This window comes from Magnolia sinica, chromosome 19 (assembly GCF_029962835.1).
Source record: "Magnolia sinica isolate HGM2019 chromosome 19, MsV1, whole genome shotgun sequence".
Lineage (NCBI taxonomy): Eukaryota > Viridiplantae > Streptophyta > Magnoliopsida > Magnoliales > Magnoliaceae > Magnolia > Magnolia sinica.
This window is the reverse complement of record NC_080591.1, coordinates 34,824,363-34,848,364: the sequence shown is the minus strand read 5'-3', so window position 1 is coordinate 34,848,364 and position 24,002 is coordinate 34,824,363. Positions and strand designations below refer to the sequence as shown.

The window sequence follows — 24,002 nt, the reverse complement described above, 5'->3', positions numbered from 1 at the left end:
GCAGCTTCACTAACCATGCAAAAATATACCCTTAAAGTTACTCAGAAAGTCATTACAGTACCTAGGACCCTAAAGGAGTGAATTTGTAATGATCAAACCATCAAAATTTAAAACTAACCGTTGGTTCACCCTCGGCCATCAACTAAACACAAAACCCTTGTTGTACGGTCTATTAGAGTATGGATCTGGTTTATAGTCAGGTTGGTGGCCTATCCTAAGCCACTGAAACCGATGGACTGATTAGATTTCTCTGAACATCTCTATGGGCCACACACTTGTTTCTCGTGTACACCAGAGGGGGTACACTTGAGGTGAACTGGACGGCACCTCCAGTCAAACCAAGTTTGACCCGAAATCCCTCCAGAAAGAAAGATTTTCTCTCTCTTCCTAGCAGACAGATGCCGTCCATTTGGGACGCGTTGTGGCCCACCATGAGGGACCATCTCAACGATCCAAACCATCCATCGTGTGCATCCCTCAACCCTGACCAAAACCATAGTCGTTTCACATGAAAGAGCACATGTGTGTTTGCACAATCGCTGGAGTGAATAGGCCCTACTAACACACGTTTCCTGAAACAGAAACTGTCTTCCATGCAACTCATCGGCGGTCCACATGAGCAAGCAAAAGCTCATCTAGACCATTCCAAATAGAGTGATTTGGACCGTCTAAGCAAGTTTTTTCTCTTAAAAAGGGGAGAGAACGAGAGAGGGAAAGGAAATTAGCCGCAGCCTTCCATGTCCAAACCCATCAACAAACCTTCTCCAAACTCCAATGAGGCTTGTTTACAAGCTTTCTGGGGTCCTTACAGACTATTTGAAGGAAGCAGATTGAAGGGAGATGTGCTGATGGCGAGGACGCCATTAACGACATCATTTTCTTCCTCACCGACCCACTGCACCTGGTTACTCTAATCGAGTCGAGTCTGGCCAGATTGTCGTCCCTATGTGGGACGTTTCTAATTGGAAAGAAAGAGAGAGAAAAGAAAGGAATGAGGGAAAGAAAACAGGAGAGTCTGAGGGAGAGAAAACAGGGGTTGCAGTTGTTGTTATGGCTGCCGCACCACCTGCAACTCAGGCCGATTTCGGACTAAGATGGGTCCAGTCCAGGCCAACAATGGGCCCGGGTTCTTGCAGTAGTAAGAGAAATGAGAAATATAGAAAGGAAAGAAGAGAACAGAGGAGAAGAAATGATAAAGAAAGGATGAGCGGACTAGAGTGCTTCTACACCATTACAACAGCTAGTGCAGTCTTCAGCTTGAGTTAACTCGGCCGGCCAACGAGTTGTGGCTGAACTACACCTCTCAGCAACACCAATCATTTAAGTTGACTCATTGAACCATTCGGTAGTTGGAACTACTAGAGAGCCAGATGACACCGGGGCATATGAAAACGGGCCTCATCGTCATTTGGATGAAAGGAAAACCCAAGTTGAATCAGGCCTAGATAGCTATGAGCTCAAGTCCACTGAGTTGGATCTGAGAGTTAGAATAAAATAAGTCAAACCAAGTTTGTAGATAAATGAGCCGTTGCAATCACCATTGTTACCATCACTACCATTATTAGAATTATTCTAACCATTAGTAAATTGTCCATACTAATATTAGTTACAAAAATCATCTGTATTAAATATTAGTGTTTTATCTTGCCACTCTTAAATATTATCACTAAAAGCAGATCATACTATTAACTAGCATCATAATGATTATTAACTAATATTAACTATAACATTAATGTTAATAAATTATTAAACTAGCACTAAAATTGATTTCACAAAATCTAGCCTAAGCCTAAACCCTAGGGTGAAACCTTAAACCTAAGTGATCCAAACCCTAGGTTAAAACCATAACCCTAAATAGTGTGTAAGCTTGGACCTAACTTTATAACTTTATAATTTATGATAGAGTTTAATTCTAAGGAAACACGTAGTCTCTAGCAACATTGGTAGGTGATTCAAAGTATAAGGTGATGATTCTTCCCCTTGAGCTTTCCATTTTCCCATTAGCTTAAGCTATAGTTTGTATTTTAATTTATATTCATACCTCCCTTTTATAATCACATGTGTTAGCTGGTGGAAATTGAATTGTTATATTACATGCTTAATGTTCATCTTGTATATTTGTTCATGCTTGTGTCTTATTTGTGGATTGCTTATGGAATTTAAACTGGTACATTAGTGAGAAACCTCCACTTATAAATGTACACACATACTTGGGATGTAACTCGTTCGACGGTGATTGCAATGGACCTTCGATCTAGTGGTTATTGAGTATTGGTCTAGATGGATCACTGATGTGGGCCTACAATCCAGGGTTGTTGTGTCCAATGGTTTTCAAGGATGGTCTTTTATCGCATGGTTCTGATACTCGTCTTATGTGGTTTTGTTCTAGTATTTTCCCTATATGGGTTCGATGTTTTATACTGTACAACCATGCGATGGTAAGCCCCATATACTGTAATATGATTGGCCACTAGTCGACGGGTTTCTATTAAACATCCTAAGGTGGTAGTCTCATGAGCCGAGGATGGTGGTCATGGGACACTATGCCCGAGTTGTCAGCCTACGCTGGGCTCTAAGCTCCCTGTAGTGACCTTTGAGCTTATTAAACCTGCTGGTTGTAAATGGTTTAATAATAGCTTGGCTAATCATGCATACATGGTACAGACCAGCATCTATTGTTATCGTACATGATGTACGTATTGTTCCGATTGGATGATTTTTTCCAAGTTCAATGACTACATGGGTGACGAGCCCACTGTCCGCACGGATGAGTATCCTCAGGGCGATAATTGCATACTTCATGCATCCATGCATCTAATAAGACCTGCATCATGTATTGTTTTGTATATTTTGATTTATGAATATGCTTACCTAATGCGGTGGTGTGTAATCTTGAGGAGAATTCACACTGAGTTGACCACTCATCCATCAAATATGCAACCGTACAGGTAGTATAGGTGGCTTAAGTGATATGCAGGTTCAGACTGATGTGGAGCCGTTATGATGGTCAAGGATGCGTGGTTGCACTTGTCCAGGAAGCTACGCGATCTTACGAATTTCGATTATATATTTTGTTTTATATTTCTCATGTATGTACATCTTATAACTGTTAACATTGAAACATTAGTTTGTATAAGTCATTTTGGGCAGCCTTTGTACATTCTAAATTTAAGTGCAACTTTTCCTTTATGCTTACTTGTCCATTCTACGCTCATCTGCGTACTCTGATAGTTGAAAAAATATATATACTCGAATTTGACTATCCTTTAAGGTTAACACTAGGGTTTTTAGGAAACGAGTCATATACACGGGTCCTGAAAATCATGAGAGTGGGCCAGGCACGTCTCTAAAGGATCAGATGATAAAGTCAAAGGTGTTTTATCTTCCACGAAAGAGTCAATCACGTTAATTTCGTGGAAATCTTCATCATCCTCTAACCGTCTGCCTATATTGAAAAAGATATTCAACTGTAATGTCATATTCCCAAAAGACATACTTATGACTCTATTCCTTCAATTAATGGGCGATCAATAATGATGGGAATCTGAGTGCTCATGTTGCTGATGAGTTCCGTATCTAGGATTATAAAATATAAAGGGTAGTAGAATCTGTCAACCTGGACCAACACATCCTCAATTATCCCTCTTGGTACACGAATTGAGCAATCAACAAGTTGTAATGTGGTTATGGTGGATTTTAATTCACCTAAACCTAATTGTTTATAGACCAAGCAAGGAATTAGATTTACGCTCGCTCCTAAGTCAAGAAGTGCATGCTCAATTCGATAATTCCCAATTACACATGGTATGGTTGGGCTACCATGATCTTTGAATTTTTGTGGCACGTCTTGCTTTAGGATGACACTCACTTTTTCAGTTAAGAAGATTTTCTTTTGAATATTTTATTGTCTTTTGGTTGTACACAAGTCTTTTAGAAATTTAGCATATGAAGGTTTTTGTTTAACCACATCCAGTAGAGGAATATTGACCTTCACTTGTTTCAACACCTCTAAAATTTCCTAAGAGTTAGAGAGAGGTTTTGGTACAACCAACCGTTGGAGAAATGGAGCAACTGGCTTGCTTTGAAGTTCCGGTTCTAATTCTTATGGAGTAATGTTAGGTCTATCATTGTTGTCCTCTTCTGGGTCCTTAGGCTTTTCAGTCCTAACCGGAATGGTTTTGTCAATGGTCTTCCCACTTTTAAGAGTGATGATAGATTTACTTGATCAAGCTAATTGGAAGAGGTCGGGTCCTTAACTTCATATTGTGGTTTTGGATTGGGAAGAGGTTGAGCTAGAAGGCTCCCCTTATTCCCAATCATACTTTTAGTCTCAAGTCCTTGTATTGCATTTGTGAGGTCTTACAAGGCTTGTAGCATACCCTGATTGAAAAGCTCTTGCTTTTGAAGATGTTTTAGAGCCGGGTCCTCTAGAGGTTTCTCTTGATTTGGAATTTGGTTGAAGAAACCTTTGAGGGGTAGCAGTTTGTCCATTCCTCCAACTGAGGTTTGGATGATTTCTCCAACTAGGATTGTATGTATTGGAGGTAGGTCCATTGAAAGGTCTTTATTAATTGTTCACGACATTGGATTGCTCATTCAACACCTCTTGAAAGGCATGTATTATTGGACAATTTTCAATTGTGTGAATGTTACAAGCACAAATACTGTAAATAGTTTCCTTATACTTATGCTTCTTTAATTTCATGGCCTCGAGTTTCCTGGTAAGATTAGACACTTTAGCACTGATATCATCGTCCTCTTTCAAGAGATACATTCCACCCCTTTCCATGGATTAAGTCAGCCTAGACATGGTGCTTGGTTTTGGGGAGATGTCTCATGATTGTGTGTTTTTAACAAGCTTATCAACATAGTCCCACACCTCATCGACACTTTTATTCATAAATTTTCCATTACACATCGTCTCGACTAATTGGCGCATGGGAGATGTCAGTCCATCATAGAAAAAGTTCATGATGTGCCATGTTTCAAAACCGTGTTGTGGGCATGAACTAACAAGATCCTTGAACCATTCCCAACATTGGAAGAATGTTTCATCTTCCTTTTGGGCAAAGTTCATGATTGATTTTCTAAGGGTGTTCGTCTTATGGTATGGGAAAATTTTCTTTATGAAATCCCTTATCATGTCATTCCATCTAGTAATAGATCGAGGACGTAATGAATATAACCACGTCTTAGCTTTCTTTTTCAAAGAAAAAAGAAAGAGTTTCAGCTTGACCGTGTCGTCAGACATGATAAGAAAATATAGAGTGACTATAATTTTATCTGTCACGCCCCAAACTTAGAAACCAGACTCACAAAATTCCCGATCACCGAATCTGGTACCGACAGCCTCCGCAGTACCCCATTCTCAGCTCCCGGCACCCATATACTAGGTTCTGATCCTAGGATCCTACAAGGAGGATTTTTCAACATGAATTTATTCCGTAAGAAGAATAACTATAAGCATAACCCACGAACAATAACCAAGACACCATTACAAAATCCACTATGATAAAAAACTTTAAGGTACAATGTTTATAAAGGGAAATACAATGATAAAAATAATGGAAACTCCTGAAGCTTGGCTCCACACTCCTCCTACTAAGCCAGGGTTGCGTCCTGGCATCACCTGCATGCATCAATCGGGCATAAGCTTATAGAAACCTTAGAGGGTGGTGAGAATGTGTGCGCAATATAAGCGTGATCAGAATGCAATATCAGAGTGATGCAGAATATGTTGGCGAATCCATGAATGCTATCAGCCGTACCAAGGCTATGCGATGCAAGGAATGAATGTTATCGGCCATATCAAGGCCATGCATTTAAGTATACCAGTCCTCATCCGAATCCACATATCAATGCAACTCATCACTAGAGCATTAAATAACAGTATAGTTCTCATTCTGGATAATCACCGAGGTCTAGTACACCCTACATCAGCTTGTCGCCCCTATCTGAGCGCATAACTGGGTAAGTAGAAGAGACCTTACTATCCGCCTGCCAATATCGGGCCCGGCTCGACGATAGTGGACCCATTCCTCAAGCTAGTCAAACTCAACCTAGATATTACCCCCTCACTCAGACAGGTAAAATCACACCCCTTTCCAACTGACCATGACACAGTAGGAGACATGGTCTGTCACACCCCAAACTCCAAAACTGAGCTCACAAAATTTCTGATCACTGAATTCGATGCCGATAGCCTCCGTATTATCCCATTCCCGGCTCCTAGTGCCTATACGCCAGATTTCGATCCTAGGATCCTACAAGGAGGATTTTTCGATGTACATTTATCTCGTAAGAAGCATAACCACAAGTTTACCCAAATCACAAAGGCAACCTCATCATCACATATACACTAATATAAACAATTGAATACAGTGCTAAAAGGAAAATACATATATCGAAAATCAAAGCTCCAGAAGTCCGTTGCACTCTCCAAACTCAACGCTGCTACAACCTAACGCCACCTGCACGCATCTATCTTACATAAGCTTATAGAAAGCTTAGAGGGTGGTGAAAATGTGTGCTCAAGGTAAGTGTCAAGTATACAATAAAGCCCATAAATCATACATCATCGAAAATACTGGCAAGATCATGAATCATACGATATCAGAGTAAGCGAAAAATACTTGTAAGTCCATGAGTGCCATCAACCGTCCTAAGGCTATGTGATGCAAGGCATAAATGTTAATGGCCATATCAATACAAAAACATGACAACCCAAAATGCTAAATGTTGCGGATGCAATGTAATATGCGATGCGAATGAAATGACTAAGTTAGAGTGAAGTCGGGATGATAGTACGTAGTATCGTAGGCTATGGGGTCCATCACAAGGGACTTCTATCCAAACCAGTCTCATACCTAAATTTCGATAGCTAGACTCAATGTAATAGACTCTTAATCTCAGGTTAGTCGCGCGCCCAACTGAAATCCTTGTCATTACGAAGGTACACAACAATTAGTTGCGCACCACCAGCCCTAGTGGATAGTTAATGAATGAATGAATGAGTATGCAACTCCTACTGAATAAGTCCACTATTAGTACGGTTCCTCTTTGGGAAATCACTAAGGTCTATTACACTACAAATTAGATTACTGCCCATCGCGCACAATAAGGTGAGTGAAAGAGACCTCATTATTCGCTTGCCAATATCAAGCCCAGCTCGTCGATAACGAACCCATTCCTCGAGTTGGTCAAACTTAATCTAGCTTTGCCCCCTCCTCTCGGGAAGGTAAGGCCGCACCTCATTCCAACCGACCACGACACAGTGGGAGATGCGGCCTAACGGTATATGGCCCTTATGCACTCATGCATTCACTCGATCTAGATGTTGGAGCCACCTCTAGAGCCAAGAGGGTTTAGGAAATTTTACCCAGGGATATCTATAGCATCTCATGTAGAACAGATTTTTGGTGTCCCATCTGGACATCCACGATATGCCTATGGAGGCTATGACCCTGATGTCGCTAGGGTGTATAGTAGTCATATCCCAAAATGCCAGATGCATGAGTCATATAATTTAGTCATGCATCAATCCTATGCATACTATGAGCTCATGTGAAACAATCTCCACCTATCAGGGAGTCTTATAACAACCTGCCTAAATGATAAATACAACGGTCAACCACATCTCATAAAAAAACATGTAGATGATACATATGGGCATGTATCATGATGATATGCTGTCACATACTCATAATCAGTATCGACAATTGGCACTCATAATCGACATTGATAATCAACCTCTATATAATCAGCCTCGACAATCGGTCTTGACAATCGGAATCGGCCTCGACAATCGGAATCGACCTCGATAATAAAAATCAGCCTCGACAATCGAAATCGGCCTTGACAATCGGAATCGGCCTCGATAATCGAAATTAGCCTCGACAATCAAAATCGGCCTCAATAATCAAAATCGGCCTCGACAATCAAAATCGGCCTCGATAATCAGAATCAACCTCGACAATTGGAATTGGCCTCAATAATCATTCTCAATAATCAGAATCAGCCTTGACAATCGACCTCGATAATTGGAATTGACCTTGACAATCAGATTCAGCCTTGACAGTCGAAATCAGCCTCGATAATCAGAATCGGCCTCGACAATCGGAATCGGTGAGAATGGGCCTAACAAGGCCTAATGGAAGGTCACAATGTGGACATTCAACCATCATTGCCTATCAATGTGGATATTTAACCAACATTGCTCCCAAGGAGTGACCCACATAAACATCATTACATATATCATGGAAAAATCACACATCACATCAGGCCTTGGATATACAACAGGTGGGCCCTGCACTTGGGCCTCAAATACATCACATGGGCCTCTCATATACATCACGTCGAGCCTCGCCAAAGGTCACGAGCACATCATAGTGGGCTTCCTCACGTGGGCCATATATATACATTAATGTGGGCCTCACCAAATGGGCCACAAATACATCATAATGGGCCTCATATATGTGCCCATATACATCACTATGGGCCGCATCACATGGGCCTCAATTACATCACGATGGGCCACAACTCATGGGCCTCAGATATATCACAATGGGCCTTACTCATGGGCTTCATGTACATCAAAGTGGGTCGCATGACATGGACAACTCAGATCAAACACGTAAATCACATGGGGGCCACATGAATGGACAGTGTGAATATATATAACATATATATCATGGTGGGTCTTACGTCCTGATGGACAGTGGGAGCTTAGATTACATCTAAAATTATTTCAATAGTGGCAAGTGCAACATGTGTATCATTGTACACTATCATAGGGTTATATGGTCACTAATGTGATCAACAATGTCCAAACATTGTCCATGTACATCAACACTATCCAAACATTGTCCAGCACCGTTCAACACATCTGGATGGTTTGGATGAAATAAATACATCATGGTGTGGCCCACATGGCAAAACAGGTGGACGGTTAGGTCTAAAACACATCAAAGGTCGTTCCACGATGGATGGATGGTTTAGATCTAACACATACATCGTGATGAGTCCACAAACCTGCTGACGTCAGTACACAACTATATAGCTGGTGTGCGGTACCTCAGACAATCCATCCAGCAGGTGGGTCCCACATGGGGCCCACCACATACATACATACATACATATATATATTATTTATTATTATTTTTTTATTGAAAGAGGTCCAGCGTCGAAGTCTGGACATTGGACAGTGTGTATAAAACACATACCCCTTTTGGGTCCCACATTCTGGACCGTCTGACCATCCAGATTATGGACGATATGGATACAACATATATAACATGGGTGGGTCCACGCACGTCCAAATGGACAATGATGATAAAACACGTGCATCAGGGTGGTGCCTGCAAAGGCTTCAACCATGGACTTCATTATCTCCACTAGTTCTTGCTGTGTGGTCCACATGAGGTCTGGATCTTCTCACCCAGGCCATAAAATGATCTGGAGAGATAGATGGACGGTGTAGATATGATACATACCATGTGATGGATGCCCACAAACCCTACTGACGTCCATCCCAATAGCTATAAAGGTGGGATTCCCACCGTCCAGATATCTAGACGGTGTGGATTTAAATATAAATCATGGTGGGTCCACGTATGGACGACTGTCCACTTGAAATTTGAATTTGCTTATAACCTGAACGACGTGGATATACTTCACACCATCAAGGTGGGTCCCACGTCCAAGCCCTGATGGAGAGCACATGGATGAAATACATACCTCATGTGGGACCCACAGGACCTGCTGACGTTAATACATCAGCAAGGTGCTGCTGGCCGTCCAGCATATGGACGACCCAGACACAACATATGCACGGAGGGGGGGGGGGTCTCATCTGATGGACGGTGTTGATAATACATCAAGGTGGGTCCACGTGGTGGCCCACGACAACATTGGATCAACTGATATTTGTGTTTTTCTTTCATCCAGGCCTGTCTAAATGGACAGGCAATGAGGTGGGGCCCAACACATGGAAGGTCTAGATCAGGTGGGCCACACTCCATCACAAAAGGGAAAGAGAGAAAGAGAGAGAAGATCAGATGGTGATGGAGGGACCTCGCCGCTATGGGCCCTCCATGATTACAAAACAATATTAAAAAAATGGGTCCCATCACAAGTGGGCTTTCTAATAGAAAATCAATGGTGGATCACCCACCTATTGGCCTCCTTCTTGGTCCGATGGAAAATCGAACTCCTTGGCTTCAATCTCGATGAAAGATGATGAAAAATGGAGGGTTGAGATGGGAGATGAGAGAATAGGAAGTGGGCCACACTAAAGCTCCTCTCATGGAGCTCTCTTGCTTGGACATTGGGTTACTTGGGGTTTGCTTTAAAAATAGAGAAAATGAGAGAGAGAGAGAGAGAGAGGGGATGGGATGTAAAGAGAGAGAGGATGGGTGAGTGAGTGATGGGTGATGTGTACTTGACATGGAAGGGATGGGTTGTAAGAGAGAGAGTTGACTTTGGGGATGTTGTACTTGACATGATGTGATATGGTACTTGATTGATTGATGTGATTGATGGGACATACTCTTGGGATTACAAATGCGTGGTGTTTCCTCAAACTTAATGCGGGCCCACATCTCCTGGCCCGGGTATTGCTTCGGTGTGTGAGACGGGCATCAGAACCACAGCGATGGCGCGATCACTAGGGTACAAGTCTCGGGTCGAGCCGACTCTAGAATATAAGATACGACTCAGGATCGCGCGCAAATGCTATCTACGCATCATGGGTTGCTGAAATTTGACTGGGAGGACTGTGGAAGCCTACAGAATGATACGGTCTAAGATACAGGTCTTACATGGCCTACTGGTATATGGCCCATGTGTACTTATGTATCCACTCAGTCTCGACATTGGAGTCATTCTCTAGTACCATCGGGTTTAAGGATTTTCACATAGGGACATTTATGTATCCCTAATGATAGTAACAATATTTTCAGTGTTTGAACATGCCATCCATGATATGCCTGTGGAGGCCATAACCCTTATGTCACTTAGGCATACAGTAATCATGTCACACAGATACGAGATGCATGAATCACACTATCCAGTCATGCAGCAATCCTGCGCGTACCACGTGCTCATGTGGGCAACTCCTATCAATGAGTCCCATAAATAATCTGCCCAATGGCATATGCTATGATCAGTCACTCCTCATATCAAGCATACATATGATACGTATGGGTATGAATCATGGAGTTATACTAAGCATGTTATATGGTGATGAACTATCTTCATAACGAAGATGGGCCTAGACAGCATACACACAACAAGTATGGGCCTAACAATGGGCCTTAGGGAGAGTTACAATGCAAAGATGTAACCATCATTGCTCTTACAATGTGGACGTCAAACTATTATTTCTCCCAAGGCATGGCCCACCATAAACATCATTACATACATCATGGTGGAATCACACATTGCAATGGACCTCATATACAACGCATTCAGCCCCATACAAAGGCCTCACATACGTCTCACTAGGCCTCACTCATGGTCCTTATATACATCACATTGGCCTCAACCCATGGGCCTCACTTATGGTCCTTATATACATCACATTGGGCCTCAACCCATGGGCCTCAAATACATCACAATGGGTCTTATATACATCAAGTGGGCCACATCACATGGTCCGCACCAATGGGCCTCATATACATCAAGTGGGCCACATCACATAGGCCGCACCAATGGGCCTCATATACATCAAGTGACTGCATCAATGGGCCGCACCAATGGGCCTCATATATATCAAGTAGTCGCATCAATGGGCCGCGCCATCTACACCATTCATCTATTTTAATGGGTTATTTTAGAGCATTACCCAAATGAATCATAATGGAAGATCATCTAAACCATACCACAAATAATAGTGGAGATAATGTTTTCCACCATTAGAATTTCCATGGCCCACCATAACGTTTATTTTCCATACAATCTGTTCACACAATCATAAAGACCTGATTAAGTGGAAAAAGGAAATTCCATACTGATCCAACACTTTCGTATTCCCAAAAGGGTTTTTATGGTAGGTGTTCAATCCTCTACTGTTTTCTACAGTTTAGTCCACCTGATACATGGATCTGCCTCATTTTTAGTCCCAGGCATTAAGACAAGCTCACCAACTGGATGGATGGTGTGGATACAAAACAAGTAGATGGCGTGGGGGAATACAAAATACATATATCATGGTGGGTCTGACACACGTGGCCCACCAGATATTTGGATCTGCCTCATGTCCAGATGGATAGTGAGGATATAACACAGGCCTCATGATCAGCCCACTTATGCCGTCAATATACTAGCTATATAGCTGGTGTGAGGTGATCCAGCCAATCACCGTCCAGAGATTGGACGGTGAGGATACAATACATATGGGGTGGATCCCACCCATCCAGGATGCTGGACGGTGTGGATAAGACCCTTACATCATGGTGGGGTCCACAAAACTTACTAGTGTCATTGCACCCGGTGATAGGAGGTGGGGTCCACATAGATGGATGATCTGGATGACTAGACCCCACCCCTGATCAGACGTCCATGCTGATGCCAGTACATCAGCTATATAGTTAGTGTGGTGGTAGACCAGCCAATCCACTTCATGTTGGTTGGGTCCCACGTGGGGCCCACCACATATATATTATTTTACTTTATATATATATAACTACTATCCAGCGTCCAGGCCTTAGACGGCCTGGATGAATAACATACATCAAGGTATGGCCCACATGGCACCATCGAAAAATAGAAGTGTGGAGATAGGACATGTACATCAAGGTAGGTCCCATCTCACATGCACTGCATGTACGGGGTGGGCCCCACACACCTGCCAAATGGATGGTGGTATGGATATAACACATATAAGGGCCCCACCAATAGGACGGTCAAGGTTAGGTGGGCCACATTCCATCACAAAGAGAGAGAGAGAAATAGAGAGATGGAGAGAAAGAGAGAGAGATCAACTGTCACGCCCCAAACTCAGAAACCGGGCTCACAAAATTCCCGATCGCCGAATCCGGCGCTGATAGCCTCCATAGTACCCCATTCTCGGCTCCCAGTGCCCATTCGCCAGGTTCCGATCTTGGGATGCTACGAGGAGGATTTTTAACATCAGTTTGATTTATAATAAACATAACTAAAGGCATAACCCACAAACAGAACTAAAAACTCTATCACATTTCCACTACGATCAAAAACTTTATAAGTATAATGAGCATAAAGGAAAATACAATGATAATGGACAAAAAGCTCCAAGATGATCTACTATGCGCTCCTGCCTCAGCGTTGCTGTGGTCCAACGTCACCTGCACGCAACCGTCATGCATAAGCTTATAGAAAGCTTAGAGGGTGGTGAAAGTGCGTGCGCAAGGTAGTAATACAATTACACAATATCCGAGTAATGCGGAATATGCTAATGAATCCATGAATACCATTAGCCATACCAAGGCTATGCAATGCAAGGCATGAATGATGTCGGTCATACTAAGGCCATGCGATGTAAAGCATAAATGATGTTGGCCATACTAAGGTCATGCGATGCGAAATGCAACTCGACCATACAAATCCTCATCTAAGTCCATATATCAGTACAGCTCAACTTTGGAATATCACCGGGGTCTAGTACTCTCCAAGCCAGATTGTCTCCTCATCGCGCGCAATAAGGTAAGTGGAAAAGACCTCACTATCCGCCTGCCAATATCGGGCTCAACTTGCCGATAGCAGACTCATTCCTCGAGCTGGTCAAACTCAGCCTAGCTTTGCACCCTCCTCTCGGGCGAGTAAGGCCGCACCACCTTCCAACCGACTACGACATAGTGGAAAGTGTGACTTCCTAGTAATCGACACTTGGTGCTCATGCACCCACTCGGTCTAGACATTGGACCAACCTCCTGGTACCATAAGGGTTTAGGGACTTTCACCTAGGGATATCTATAACATCCCATGTAGAACAAGATTTTCGGTATCCAATCCTACCAACCACGATACGCTTGTGGAGGCTACGGCCCTGATGTTGCTAGGGCGTACAGTACCGTATCGCACAATGCAAATGCATGAATCACACTATCCAGTCATGCAGCAATCCTACGCGTATCATGTGCTCATGTAGGGCAACACCGCCTATCTGGGAGCCCCTAAACAATCTGCCGGAAGGCATATGCTATAATCAATCACTTCTCATATCAAGCATACATATGATGCATATGATCATGAATCATGGAACTATACTAAACATGTTATATGGGAGGGATGCTGTTCATAACGAAGATGGGCCTAGACAGCTTACAAGTATAGGCCTAACAATGGGCCCTAGGGAGAATTTTAATGCGGACATTTAACTAACATTATTCTTATAATGTGGACGTCAAACCAACATTGCTCCCAAGGCACGACCGTCATAAACATCATTACACAAACCATGGTAGAGTTACACATTGTAATGGACTTATGTACATCCAATTGGGCCTCGACCCATGGGCCTTAGATATAACAAATGGGCCGCATAACATGGGCCTTATGTATATCAAGTGGGGCCAAATGGATGGGCCATAACTACATCAAGATGGGCCTAATCACATGGGCCTCATATATATCAAGGTGGGCCTCAACAACGAGTCTCGTATATCACATCGGCCTACCTACTAGGCCCCAAGTACATCACATCGGGCCTAGTCAAAAGGGCCAAATCAATGTGCCGATTTAAATGAGCCGAGTCAAATGGGCCAAAATGTATATCAAATCGGGCCCACCCTTATGTATTTGAGATCCGACATATTCATAAGTTATCAAAGAGATAGATGAAATGAAAACAATTACCAACTTAATTGGAAACTATCGTGGCCCTTAGGAGTTTGAATGGTGGATGTCACTGTACCCCACTATTATTGCAATTGGTGAGGTCTACTTGAACTTTGGATCTCACTCATTTACCCCATGTCCTAAAATGATCTCACAGATGGTTGGACGGTTTGGATACAACACATGCACCATGGTGGGTCCCATAGCTAGACGGTGCGGGTGAAACAGATGGGACCCACAGAACTAGCTGCTGACGTTGAGAGAGAGAGAGAGAAAGAGAGAGAGAGAGAGAGAGCAGCATTGCTGCCTCCTTTTCTTTTCTTTTTTCTTTTTTTATTAAAAGCAAAGGTGGGTTCCTCATAGGGTCTACCCTTAGATATTTTGTAATATAATATATAATATTATATTTAATATGCATGTGCAGCTTCTACTGCTGTAAGGAGGCAAAGGTGGGTCCCACGCAGGGCCCACCGCAACTGGTTATATAATATTATATTATATTATAATATACTATCTAATATATTATATTAATATCGTATAATATATTAATATTATATATATATATAAAGAAAATAGAAAACGTCCAGGCCCTGGACGGCCAGGACGGTCACAACAATTTAAGGGAGGCCCCACACGTGGGGTGGGTCCCACCGTCCAAAGACAGTGGACGGCTAGGATACAGCACATACACTATGGTGTGGCCTAACCGAGTGGATGGATGATGTGGGTGGGTCCTATGGACTCCACCATCCATTCACACCACTATTAGCCACCGCACTAGGGAACGGTACTAAGACCTCAGCGCTGAAAGGAGGTATCTCTCACTCAGTTTGCAAGTTAAGCTAGGGTCTGAGCCCCACGTTGAAATGCGGTATCTTTCACTCCGCCTACCACTGGAGCTATGGATTTGGGTGTGCACACGCACCAAGGAGGGCCCCACATGGACGTGGGTACCATCGTCCAGGGGTGGTGGACGGTCTGGATAAAGCACATACACCCTGGTGTGGCCCATTTAAAAGGATGGACAGCGTGGATGGGTCCCATGGACCCCACCGTCAGCACACACTTCACTGTGGTGCACCTACCGTCAGCCCACTCCACTGTCAGTTAACACTTCACTATTGGTTCACCCCACGTCAGTCCACTCTCACTGTGATGCACGTCCAGCGTCCTTGGATGCTGGACTGGATACAACACAGGCATCATGGTGGGTCCCACTTGGACGTGGCCCACCATATTTGGATCAATCTGATATTTGTGTTCTCCTACGTCCAGGCCCACCCAAAGGTGGTCAGCAAGGTGGGCCCTAAGGATGGGACGGCGTGTATCATAATTCATTGTGGGGTCCACAATACATGAGAAAGAGAGAGGAGAGAGGAAGGTGGAAAGAGAGAAAGAAGGATCGGAGATAACGGAGGGGCCCCGCCACTATGGGCCCCTCTTGTTACAAGGCGTACATTAAGATGGGTCTCACCTATATGGACCCTTAAATCAAACAAATGAATGAAAGACAAAAATTCAAAATCACCCACCACCTTCTTCTTGTTCCCTTCGCTTCCTTTGCCCCTTAGCTTCGATTCCAACAGAGGAGATAGAGTTTGGATGGTTGAGATGAGAGATGAGAGGGTAGGAAGTGGGCCACACACAAAGTTCTCATGGAGAAGAGAAAGAGCTTGGACGTGGGATTTTCTTGCTTGCTTGGGAAAGTGAGTTGAGAAATGAGAGAGAGGGTAGTAAAGAAAGAGAGAGAAAGATGGGTGATGGAGTGATGGATGTGGTGAGTGATGGGTGTGTAAGAAACTTTTGACTTTGGGGTTGCTTGGTGTAAGAAAAGTATGGGCTTGTGTAAGAAATTTTTGACCTTGGAGTTGCTTGAGAATGGGTGAAAGGTGATGTGTACTTGACATGTACTTAAAATGATGGGATTGGTTGATTGATTGATTGATGTGACAAGTCGTAGAGGTTCCCTCGGAATTCGCACGCGCGGCGTTTTCCTCGCACCGAACACGGACCCACATCTCTTGACCAGGGTATCGTCTCGGCGTACGAGACACGACATCGGAACCGCGACGATGGTGAGGTCGCCAGGGTACAAGTCTTGGGTTAAGTCGGCTTGGGTTGACGGTGTGTGACTCAAGGTCGCACGTAAATACCGGTTAAGGGTCGAAGGTTACCGGAATTTGATCGGAAAGACCGCGGATGTCTATGGAAGGGTACTGAATAAGACACGAAGCTTACAGCTCTCCCCTCCTAATAAAAATTTCATCATCAAAATTTACACAATCATCTCAACTAAACATAACCCATGAGGAAGAAGAAACATGACATCATCATATAAAATCAGAGACAACATACAAAATACACACATAATCAATCATAAAAAAAGATGGGGATAATGCTCTCTAATTTCGGCCTCGTGCTCCCAAGAAGCTTCCTTAACAGAATGGTGACCCCACTGAACCTTCACCAATGGAATGACCGTGGTCCGGGGGACTTGCTCCTTCCGATCAAGGATACGAACTGACTGCTTAATGTAGGAAGCATCCTCACAAACCTCTAACGGCTGCCAATCAATAACAGGAACAATGTCTGACCTACACTTCCTCGACATATAGACATGAAAAATGTTGTGGACGCCAGACAACTAAGATGGCAAGGCAAGCCGATAGGCCACGACGCCAACGCGCCCAGTGATCTCAAAAGGTTCAATGAATCTTAGGGTAAGCTTGCCCTTCGCTCCAAATCGAACTATGCCCTTCATGGGCGAGACCTTGAGATACACATAGTCCCCTACATCAAACTCCAAGGGACAATACTGACGATCAGCAAAACTCTTCTGCTGGCTCTGAGTTGTGTGCATCCTCTACCTGATGATATCGATAGCCTTTGATGTCTCCTACACAAGCTCGGGACCTAGGAGACGGCGTTCTCCAACCTCGGTCCAATAACTCGGTGATCTGTATGGTCTGCCATATAGTGCCTCAAAAGGAGTCATGCCAATGGTTGCCTGATAGCTATTGTTGTATGCGAACTCAGCCAATCGCAGATGCTCATCCCAACTACCCTCGAAATCAATCGCGTATGCCCGAAGCATATCCTCAAGGATCTGGTTGACTCTCTCGGTCTGGCCATCAGTCTGCAGATGGTACGCGGTGCTGAGCTATAAATTAGTCCCCATCGCTCTCTAGAAGCTCCCCCAAAACTGAGATGTGAATCTCGGGTCTTGGTCAGAAATGATCGAGACTAGGACACCATGCAGCCTCACAATCTCCTCGATGAATAACCTCGTGAGCCGGTCTAAAGGCCAAGTCACACGAATCGAAAGAAAATGCGCCGACTTCATCAGACGATCCACAACAACCCAGATGGCATCATGACTGTGCTGAGTCCTTGGCAAGCCCATAATGAAATCTGTCGACACATGCTCCCACTTCCACATTGGGACACTCAATGGCTGCAATAGAGCAGGGGGTCTCTGATGATCAGCCTTGACACGTTGGCATATGTCACACTCGGCCACAAAACTAGCGATCTGGCGCTTCATCCCCACCTAAAAATATTGTTACCTCATATCACGGTACATCTTCGTCGAGCAAGGGTGGATAAAAAATCAGAATCGATGTGCCTCGGTCATATGATCTCTGCGTAACTCAAAAATATCCGGGACACATAATCGGCCTCTGAAGCGAAGTCCACCATCTGTACCAATCTGCCTGACCCTCAGATGTCGCCTCAGCCATATAACTCTGCAATGACTTATCAGCCTGCTGAGCCTCGATCACCCTTGCAACAAGAGAGGGTTGAATCAACAGGCTCGATGACTACATGATAGAAGACTGTAGGCTGAATTCAAAATCATAATATGCTATATCCTCAAGCATCCTTCACTCCTGAATCATCATATGCACCACCAGGACTTTTGGCTGACGGCTAATGGCATCCGTCACCACATTTGCCTTGCCTAGGTGGTACTGGAGGTCGAAATTATAGTCCTTCAGGAGTTCCATCCAACACCTCTGCCTCATGTTCAGCTCGGATTGAGATAATATGTACTTCAAGATCTTGCGGTTGGAGAAGAGCTCGAACCTAACCCTATATAGATAGTGCCTCCACACCTTCAGTGCCAAGACAACTACAGCCAGCTCCAAATTATGCGTGGAGTAGTTCAGCTCATGGACCTTGAGTTGGCGAGACGCGAAGGCTACTGGTCTCCCATGCTGCATCAGGACAACACCCAAACTAATATATGAGGCATCGGTAAATATAATAAATCCATCACTCCTAGAGGGAAGAGTGAAGACAGGAATGGACGTGAGGCGGTCCTTCAACTCCATAAATGCTCGCTCATAGGCATCGCTCTAAATAAACTCTGCGCCCTTCCGAGTCAACCTGGTCAGAGGGGCTGCAATATGAGAGAAGCCCTCAATGAAACATCGGTAATAGCCCGCTAAACCAAGAAAATTACAGATCTCGGATGCAGTCGTGGGCTGGCTCCACTGACACACTGCCTTAACCTTCGAGGGGTTCACTACGACGCCCTCCCTTATCACCACGTGACAGAGGAACTTCACCTCCTCCTGCCAGAACTCGCACTTCTCCAACTTCGCATACAGCTAGTGTGCCCGGAGTGTATGCAATGTAACCTCCAGATGCTGCTCGTGCTCCTCATGAGTCCTCGAATAGATCAAAATATCATTAACAAAGACTACAACAAACTGATCGAGATAAGGGCGGAAGACCTCGTTCATCAACTGCATGATGACCGCGGGTGCATTGGTTAGTCCGAAGGACATGACTTAGAACTCAAAATGACTATAACGCGTCCTGAAAGCCGTCTTCGGAATGTCCTCCTCTCGAACCTGAATCTGATGATAATCGAAACACAGGTCAATCTTCGAAAAGAACTGTGCACCCTGTAGCTGATCAAACAAATCATCAATCCTCGAGAACGGGTACTTGTTCTTGATCGTGACCTTATTGAGCTCGCGGTAGTCCACGCAGAGCTTCAACAAGCCATCCTTCTTCTTCACGAAGAGTATCGGTGCTCTCCACGGTGAACTACTCGGATAGATAAAGCCTAACTCGAGCAACTCGTCCAACTGCTTCTGCAGTTCCCACAACTCTAATGGTGTTATTTGATACGGGGTTTTCGAAATAGGCGCGGTACCAGGCACGCGGTCAATCTAAAACTCAGTGTGTCGGCGAGGCGGTAATCCTGGAATCTCCTGAAACACATCGAAAAAATTGTAAACCACAGGCAACTGATCAATACAAGCTGCAACAGGCTCCTCAACGGCGCAGGACATCAAGCATGACAATGGCTCTCCCTGGGGCTCTGCAACAAACTAAAATTAAGGCAAGCCTGGTATACAAAATGTAACTGTCCTCGCAGAGCAATCTAAGATGGCATGGTACTCAGCAAGCCAATCCATGCCCAAGATAACGTCAAAATCTAACATCGGCAGCATGTATAAGTCGGCGGGCAAGAAAACCTCTCCCACTAACATAGGGCAAGACAAACAGAAGTGGCCTAACATTGTAGTCTTCTCCAAGGGCATCGATATGGTCAACCCCTCTCAAGCAGACTCTGTCGGCAATCCAGTCGAACGACAGAATCCCTCGGACATAAATGAGTGTGAAGCACCGGAATCAAATAAAACCCAAGCGAGGCATGCAGAGACGGGAAGTATACCGAACAACTCCTCCAGTTGACTATTGATCCTGCTAAGCCGCATAGAACCTAGCTTGAGCTGGCTGGGGAGGTGCCTGTCCCCTCTGAGTGTGTTGCTGCTACTGCTAATGTCGCTGAGGTGGTCAAAACTGCTACCTCTGCTGCTGTGGCCTCAGAAGCTGGTGCTGATGCTGCTGTTGTCGCTGTTGTTGTGGGGGTCTCTGCTACAGCTGTGGTGGAGGCTGTTGTGGACCTCTCTGCTGCTGTTGCTACTATGGGCGGGGACACTCCCACATACGGTGCCCTGTCACACCGCATCGAAAACATGTGCCGATGAATTGCCTCAGAGGTGGTGCTGGAGGTGCTGCTTGCGCTGGGAAGGCTAGGCGGCCTGTGCGCCTCTGCTGCTGTGGTCGACCTTGTTGGGAGTCAATGGAAGGAGCCTACCTCTTCCGGTCTCTCCTCTGACCACAATCAGACTGAGAACCGGCCCACTCAGCCTCATAAATTTGGGCCTTCCGTACCACCTCCTCAAAAGTCGGGAGCTCATACCCAATAACACGGCCTCGAAGACCGTAACACAAACTATACTCGAAACGGCAGGCTCTCCGCTCCTCATCATCTACCAGATATGGTACAAATCTGAACAGTGCTACAAAACGAGCCGCATACTGAGCCACTGTCATATCACCCTGCACTAGGGCCTCCAACTCCAACGATCGTTATCATCGGATGTGATCAGGAAAATACTGTCGGTCAAACCGATCCACAAAATCCTCCCAGGTACACTCAAAATTGGTGCCCACTGCTCGGGATATTGATGTCCACCAATGCTTAGCCTCACCATGAAGGAGAAATACTGTTAATCGGACTCACCACTCGGTCGTACATCCCATCATATCAAATATCTTCTCCACATTGGAGTGCCATCTCTTAGCTACTGTAGGATCTGGCTCGCCCTGGAAACACGGGGGATCAAGCCGTTGAAACTCTCGAGCGAGGGCACTCGCGTTCTCCTCCTCTGCCTGGGCTGGTGAAACAATGAGGTGCCTGCCCTGCCGCTGAAGTGTGGTCATCACAGCCTGCAACATCTGCTGTAACTGGGAGGCACTCATAGATTCGGTCGGATCCGCACCGGTCTCTGGTGGAGGAGCTACATCCATAAGCTGGGCAGTAGGAATCACTAGTGGTGGAGCGGGGATCATAGGTGGTAGTACGAGAGTCTCAGGTGGTGGAGCGGGAGTCTCAGGTGGTGGTGTGAGAGTCGATCGAGTCACTCTCTTGGGCATCTTGTCCTACAGGAAAGAGCGAAGGCGCCTATCAACTTTGAAAACTCTCGAAGGCACGCACGTTAAGGGTCTGTAATAAAATATTGTTAAGCTATCTGAACTTCGGGACTTATCCATTGATAGCGGATATGTATTGTTGTTCTTAGTTATTTCCAAGTTATACTCTGATACCAACTTCTGTCATGCCCTAAACTCAGAAACCGGGCTCACAAAATTCTCGATCACCAAATCCGGCACCGACAGCCTCCATAGTACCCCAATCTCGGCTCCCAGCGCCCATTCGCCAGGTTCCGATCCTGGGATGCTACGAGGAGGATTTTCAACGTCAGTTTAATTTATAATAAGCATAACCAAAGGCATAACCCACAAACAACAGCCAAAAACTTCATCACATTTCTACTATGATCAAAAACTTTATAGGTACAATGAGCATAAAGGGAAATACAATAATAATGCACAAAAAGCTCCAAGATGATCTGCTATGCACTCCTGCCTCAGTGCTGTTGCGGTCCAACATCACCTGCACGCAACGGTCGTGATAAGCTTATAGAAAGCTTAGAGAGTGGTAAAAGTGTGTACGCAAGGTAGTAATACAATTATGCAACATCAGAGTAATGTGGAATATGCTGATTAATTCATGAATACCATTAGTCGTACCAAGGTTATGCGATGCAAGGCATGAATGATGTCGATCATACCAAGGCCATGTGATGCAAAGCATGAATGATGTTAGTCATAATAGGGCCATGCGATGTGAAATGCAACTCGAGCATACAAATCCTCATCTAAGTCCACATATCAGTACAACTCAACTCTAGAATATCACCAAGGTCTAGTACACTCCAATCCAGATCGCCTCCCCATCGCGTGCAATAAGGTGAGTGAAAAAGACCTCACTATCCGCCTGCCAATATCGGGCCCGGCTTATCAATAGCGGACTCATTCCTCGAGTTGGTCAAACTCAACCTAACTTTTTCCCTCCTCTCGGGCGGGTAAGGTTGCACCCCCTTCCAATTGACTACGACATAGTGGAAAGCACGGCTTCCTGGTAATCGGCACTTGGCGCTCATGCACCTACTCGATCTAGACGTTGGAGCAACCTCCTGGTACCATACGGGTTTAGGGACTTTCACCCAGGGATATCTATAACACCCTATGTAGAACAAGATTTCCGGTATCCAATCCTATCAACCACAATACGCTTGTAGAGGCTACGGCCCCGATGTCGCTAGGGCGTACAGTACCATATCACACAATGCAAATGCATGAATCACACTATCCAGTCATGCAACAATTCTGCGCATATCGTGCGCTCATGTAGGGCAACACTGCCTATCCAGGTGCCCCTAAACAATCTGCCCGGAGGCATATGCTATGATTAGTCACTTCTCATATCAAGCATACATATAATGTGTATGATCATGAATCATGGAACTATACTAAACATGTTATATGGGAGGGATGTTGTTCATAACGAAGATGGGCCTAGACGGCCTACAAGTATGTGCCTAACAATGGGCCTTAGGGAGAATTTTAATGCGGACATTTAACCAACATTATTCTTACAATGTGGACGTGAAACCAACAATGCTCCCAAGGCACGACCGTCATAAACATAATTACACAAACCATGGTAGAGTCACACATTGTAATGGATTTGTGTACATCCAATTAGGCCTAGACCCATGGGCCTTAGATACAATAAATGGGCCGCATAACATGGGCCTTATGTATATCAGGTGGGCCTAAATGGATGGGTCATAACTACATCAAGATGGGCCTAATCATATGAGCCTCATATATATCAAAGTGGGCCTCAACAATGGGCCTCGTATATCACATCGGCCTAACCAACTAGGCCCCAAGTATATCACATCGGGCCTAGTCAAATGGGCCAAATCAATGTGCCAATTTAAATGGGCCAAGTCAAATGGGCCAAAATGTATATCAAATTGGGCCCACCCTTATGTATTTGAGATCTAACATATTCATAAGTTATCAAAGTGATAGATGAAATGAAAACAATTACCAACTTAATTGAAAACTACCGTGGCCCTTAGGAGTTTGAATGGTGGATGTCACTGTACCTCACTATTATTGCAATTGGTGGGGTCTACTTGAACTTTGGATATCACTCATTTACCCCATGCCCTAAAATGATGTCACAGATGGTTGGACGGTTCAGATACAACACATGCACCATGGTGGGTCCCATAGCTAGACAGTGC

General features: G+C 44.6%; 1 non-coding gene across 1 annotated transcript; it reads left to right on the top strand.

Annotated features, from left to right (window-relative positions):
- The first annotated feature begins 4,988 nt into the window (after positions 1–4,988).
- LOC131235843 (small nucleolar RNA R71) lies at positions 4,989–5,095 on the top strand. Its single transcript, XR_009166362.1, has one exon. It is a non-coding gene; the product is annotated as a small nucleolar RNA R71 (small nucleolar RNA).
- The last annotated feature ends 18,907 nt before the right edge of the window (positions 5,096–24,002 follow it).